Genomic DNA, 6,000 nt, shown 5'->3' on the forward strand with positions numbered 1-6,000 from the left:
TATCCTGGCCCAAGTGGCGAAATACAACCGTAGCATAATGGCTAGGTCAGACTGTTGTGAATTTTACTCAGATGCATTTTGCTAAACGAGCAATGAAACAGTCATGAATGACCAATGTGCATGATTCACAGGTCTATAATTCAACACACAGCATGCATCACGAAAAATGTTACTAAAGCATAGACCAGAACACCTTTCTCTTTGCCTCGTGAAACGTTTTCCTCTGCAGAACGCCAGGAAGATGTATGCAGATTTGAACTGTAGTCCTGTTTCTTACAAAGACTGAGTTCGTTATTGCGTTATGCAGTGCGAAATTCGCCACCACAAGAGATGAACAAACTGCTGCTCAGAACTCGGCATGTTTTCATTTGTGATGACACAGTCCACAAGAGTCCAATGATCTGCAGCTGTAAACAGATGAGGTTGTTAGGACACTGCAGCACGTTTTGCAAAAACCAGGCTTTAAGCAGAAACCCTCAGGTTTTAATGCTGCGAACTCAAATATCAGACTAAAATCGGCCAGAAAAAGCAGAAATAGCCTTTTTCCAGCAGAAATACGGAGCCTTAGCAATGGAGCTCACCACGGGTTGTGCCGCCGCCTGTGATTGGCCAAGACATCGCACATTTTAAGGACTGGGGAAGCTACTGATGCGGCTCGAATGACCATCGGGCCGCATCAGTAGCTTCGAATGACCAACGGATTTTCACCACAGGTATCCGTACCAGATGGGCCCATAAACGATGCAGCTCTTCCATTGTGGGTAGCACAGGTTTTGCATGAAATCTTGCTGTGGTATAGAGTAAGGCATTTTGAAAAGTAGGGTGTGTAATTATTTACAGAATCTGCATGGCCCTCATGAAAACGTAGGTTTGCATATTTCTGAGAAGTAAGGGAAGCAAACAATGCAGTAGCCGACTACTTCCGTCTCAGGCCTCCCGCCCCGCCAGAAGTCATTGTTGTGAAAATAAAGGGTGAAGGGAAAAAGGGGGAAGCAGTACACAGCTGCCACCAGACAAATGAACTGTAAGCAGAGTGCTGTTCCGAGCTCTGCGATGTACGCGAGGCATTGACAGAGCTTTTGTACTGGAGACCATGTTCTTAAATATTTTCTTACAAGAGCCTCATCGGTGTCCATTCTAATTTCATTTGCATTCCCAAACAAGACAGAACTATGTAAAATGGGGCAGCAACGGGTGCAAAACACGAGGCAATATATGAACAACTTCAAGTATTGCTGCTTGGACATATTGAAGGAAACGTAGCTCAGTGCACTCCATACTTAAATGCAGCCATACTCAGCTTAGTGCTCCACACCTTATCTTCTAATAACACTCCCGTAGGCGTCGCACAAACATATCAAGCACGTGCCATGCTGGAAACGATCTCGTAAAGCTGTCACTACCTAGCTACGAAACAACAGTGGGCTCTCCTTAATCATCTGCTCGTTTGCAAAGGATCATCAGCGCGTGTGGCTGATAAGTTGTCTGATGTTTAGCAAAAAGCGCGTGCGGCTAGTTAGTTGTCCGATGTTTAGCAAAGAAGCCGCTACGCACACCTTTGAGCAAACAAAAACACGCCATTACAACCACATGCAGGTGCTGCCTGCCCACCGCACCACGAGATTGCACTCTGTGAATAGTGCAATCTCAACACTAAACATGATTGCACTCAACACTAAACATGACGGTTCACATACGAATGAGACTGAATATTCAGAAAGTAATGGAACTACAGTCAGAAGTGCATGATCTCCCCTTTCTTCCTTCAATTAAAGTGGTTCTAGGAAATAGTGACTGGCACAACTCTACTGTGTTAGGAAATGGAAGGAACCACGTCATGGTTCAGCCATGCCTTTTTGACAAAGCTTTATAGAAATTGCATTAGGAAAAAACTGTGTGTAGTCACAGTCGCAAAATGCTTCGAATAGAAAGTTTTCTTTAGTCACCTTGAATTTATCTCTTTTCAGCAGCATGCCATAGCGCAGCAAGCGTTTGACATTGCAAAAAATGATGAAAGACGACCTCGTCGCGGCCACAGCTGCTTGCGCATTCGAACGCATGCAGAGCAGTGTGGCATCAGGCAAACACTAAGTTGACATGTTTTATATGCCCACAACGCCTGCAAGACAACAGCGCACGCCAAAAGCTCCCTCGGGTGGCTCTGAATGCCTCCGAATTTGCAAAGTGACATCACAACGGACGGAGGAGCGATGTTTCCCTCTCTGCTTTTCTGCTCTGTAGCAGTTGCAAGAGATTTGAATTGCGCGTTTTGAGTCGGCGATTGCGCAGGTGTTTTTTGTGTAATCGAAAACGTAATTTCACAGACATGATCAACAAATAACCTACTTCAAAATATAGAGTACTAGCACCTTTTACAATCACTGCAGTGTCCCTACAAGGTTCCGCGTCCACACACTCAGCTATGAACACAGCGGCCTCCACCACAACATTGCCAAGGATGTCGGTCATAACAATACCAAAGAGCACTCATTTATGCAAGCTAATTTTCTACTTTGCAAATTAGGTGCATAAGCAGATCTTCAAATAGATTTCAACAGTTAGTTGCCAGCATTTCCCCCCTCTTTATTCACGTTTTTACCACATTTGTGTATGAGCCATAATCATGCAGTAACATACATATGACAGCTTCCAGACGCACCGGGTCCAAGGCCTCTTTACACGGACGGTCTTTCTGTACATTGTTGCGAATCCCATACAGCGACTTTCCTTTCAGTTCATCAGGTGCGAACACCTGGCGCAAAAGTGTACTGGCAAATTTGCCAGCACTGGTGTGGCCAGAGCTGCGCTCCATGCATTCCAGGAGAGTCTTGTCCACAACAACTCCGTTTCCAATGTCTACCTGCAAGCAAAGCAATTCACAAAAAAGCTGCCAGCAGTACAGAAAAGAGGAACGGTTATCTACCCTGCATATCTTACGAGTGCCTTAATAAAAAATGACACAAAGCTGAACACAGGTTAAAAAAAAGAAACTTGCTTTCCATCGCTGATACAGATGACAACACAAGCCTTGTGGCTCATCTGACTAGGTACAGTCCAAATATTTTCAAGCATAAATGAACTCTGATCCTCTCCCTGCCCAGCTTGAGACTTCCACAAAGGCTGCAAAAGAATGACTGAGTCATTAAATAGCTTACAGTCTAAACTCTTGTCGCCAAGTTTTAGAGCTGGGGCTCTCAAACTATAACCTTTTTGCCTCAAGGAACACTAACAGCCATAAGGACCCCTCCCCCCCCCCCCCCCCGCTGCTTCCAATGTCCCAATCAGGTATGAAGTTGGGGTAGTTGGTGTCTATTCACGATTATCAGAATCAGGTGATGTTGCTTGTGCATCAACACCTAATGATATAATTTTGGAACCACTTCTTTTCGGTTTCTTAAGTTTCGAAACCAGCTTTTTATTATATGTCTGGCTCTCACTTAAACTACATGGGCACGCATTTTTGTCTCAACTTGACTAAATTAACTCTGCTATGGGGTTTGTGCCTTCAAATGTCTTCAGTCTCCATGTGCACACCAGGGAACCTACCCAAACAAGCATCTCTTGATGAGCCATATCACCCTCTGCCCCTTTGCGTCACCATTGCAGATATATGTATGGTAACTGAGCGACTTGCAGAACGGGTATTGGAGTAAGACGAGATAGCAAGAATACACTCAACTTAATACATTAGCTGAACTCATCAACCAGTGTAAGACAAGCAGAGCACGAAAAATGTCGCTTCAGCTCCATCGCTTACACACTCTTCCTCCTTGGTCGTACTGTCAACTCACAAGCGCTCCACAGCCTCGAATTTACCTCCAGGGTGCATAACATACACCGATGCATCACTCACAGCGTAGTCCCTCCCATCCCTATCTTAACTCTCACGCAGCATATAGCGTGGATATACACCCCCTTGCAATGGAGCTTCAGGCGATACACAGCACAATTAGTTCCCTCCCACGCGAACCAACATTTGATACTGTTCATATTTACACTAACATCGTAGCCGCCCATAAGCAGTTCAAGGCTGTTCAGCGCACATTCAAAATTACACAATCGGTTCACCAGCTCTGCAAAAATACCCCTGTCCTGTGCGTATACACTGGATTCGTGGCCACGCTCACGATCTACATAATATCCATGTGGATAAAATGACACACCGTGGCACATCAGACATCCCGCCACCTTACCCTCTTCCTCCAGATCCGCTCATGTCACATGTTTCCGAGAAAGAACCTTTGTGCCAGCAAACACGCGCTCTAATTCCCCCGTGTTCATATCCCCACCCCGTATTCTCACTCGAGAGGAGGCGGTATCTGTGCACCGGATTCGGGCAAGAACGGCTGTGACCCCTTTTGTGCGTCATCGGTGGCGTGACGAATGCTTTCAAGTGACCGAAAAGTGCCCGCATTGTGGTGCTTCACCAGAACTGTGCAATGTGAAGCATGTATTGTGGACCTGCCCAGCTACGGCATCCGTTAGACAGTGTTACCTACGGAAAGTAGGCCTGCGGTGGGACTTTGACTATGACTACAGGAAGTAGACACTAAACAGTCAGTTTATCGGCAACTTATGCGATTTGAGACCTGTCTACACCCTTTCTTCTAGCTTCCTCCTACTGCCTACTCCCTTTTCACTATGCCTGATGGCAAACTTCTCGATAAAAAAAAACTGACCGACTTAGTATGCTGCACAGTTTGTCAGGCCACCGCTGCTGCTGGCATGCAGCATCTTGGGGTGATGCCAAAATCTGTGCTAAGGACGATGCCTATGCTGACAGCATGAAACTAAGGAATGAGCTAGTATAAGAAGATCCAATTCTCTGAAATGGGTTTCAACACACCATGCACTGTGTCTGGTGTGCCAGCATAACAACAAATCGGACAGGGGCACTGGGGAGGAGGGGAAGTTTAGCGGGAGGTCGCAGAAGCTCAAGAGAGCAGCCTGTGGAACCAGGTTTTAGAACGTATTCTTTAGAGAAAAGCTGTACACATTGCTATGCAAGATTAGCACGCCTACAAGAAATTTTTATGTATTTCTCACATAGCTGGTATCACCCAGAGTATATGATGGTGAGCAGCCTTGTTTACAGCGTGCCGACGGTGCTCTTCGGAGGTCAGTGCCTCCGTTCTCTACAGCATGCTCAAGCTTATCCACATAGAATTTTACAAAATATTTGGATGTATACTAACTATATTTATTCTTGTTTCAGTTTTGTGGTAAGCATCTATTGCTTTTTCTGCATTTCTCAGGTGCAGGATCTGGAAAATCACTCAACAACAAAAGTAGAATTGTTACGCTTCACTCTCAATATATGCATGGCATGCAAGCCACAATACATTTCTTGAATTCTCACCCTGTGAACGAGAGAAGCAGTGATTCTGCCAAAGCGGGCTTCAAATCACATAGAAGTGTTGCTTTGTTGCCTTGTTGCTCTTTCGACTTTTTGTGTCTCACACAGGGGCACAAACAGGTCCTCTAGAAGAGAATCCTTTGTTGAAGCCGTTCTCTTGCAATGCCTGCATAATATACAGATTGTTTAAGGCGAAATTCAGCAGCATGCAGATTCAAAAAAACTATATTGAGCACTGAGCAGCATTGCACCCACTCAATGCCTTTTCTACACCAAAATGCACTTTATTTCCTGGGTTGAATATGCCCATGACAGCACAACATGCGACGATACGAAGAGCATGTTTTTAGATTTCCTATACGTGCAGAAAATATGCACTTTGAAGGAAATGATATGAAATCTCATGCGTATGGCATGGGGCGTTTCTGTTTGTTTCAATAGCTACATTTCCTTCCCAAAGTAAGCTGCTGCTGTAAGTCAAAAGCATTATTGAGCTGGCCCTTTTGTGCATGACAGCGACATAATAAATGCACGTGTGTCGTGATGAAATAGCCTGAAATACCAAAAAATAATGTATCCTTTCAGCACATAATTAGCAATTGTTTTAATAGAAAACATAAGACTGCCTGTCGTTGAGCTCACTG

This window comes from Amblyomma maculatum, chromosome 2, assembly GCF_055883805.1.
Source record: "Amblyomma maculatum isolate TAMU_Amacu chromosome 2, ASM5588380v1, whole genome shotgun sequence".
Lineage (NCBI taxonomy): Eukaryota > Metazoa > Arthropoda > Arachnida > Ixodida > Ixodidae > Amblyomma > Amblyomma maculatum.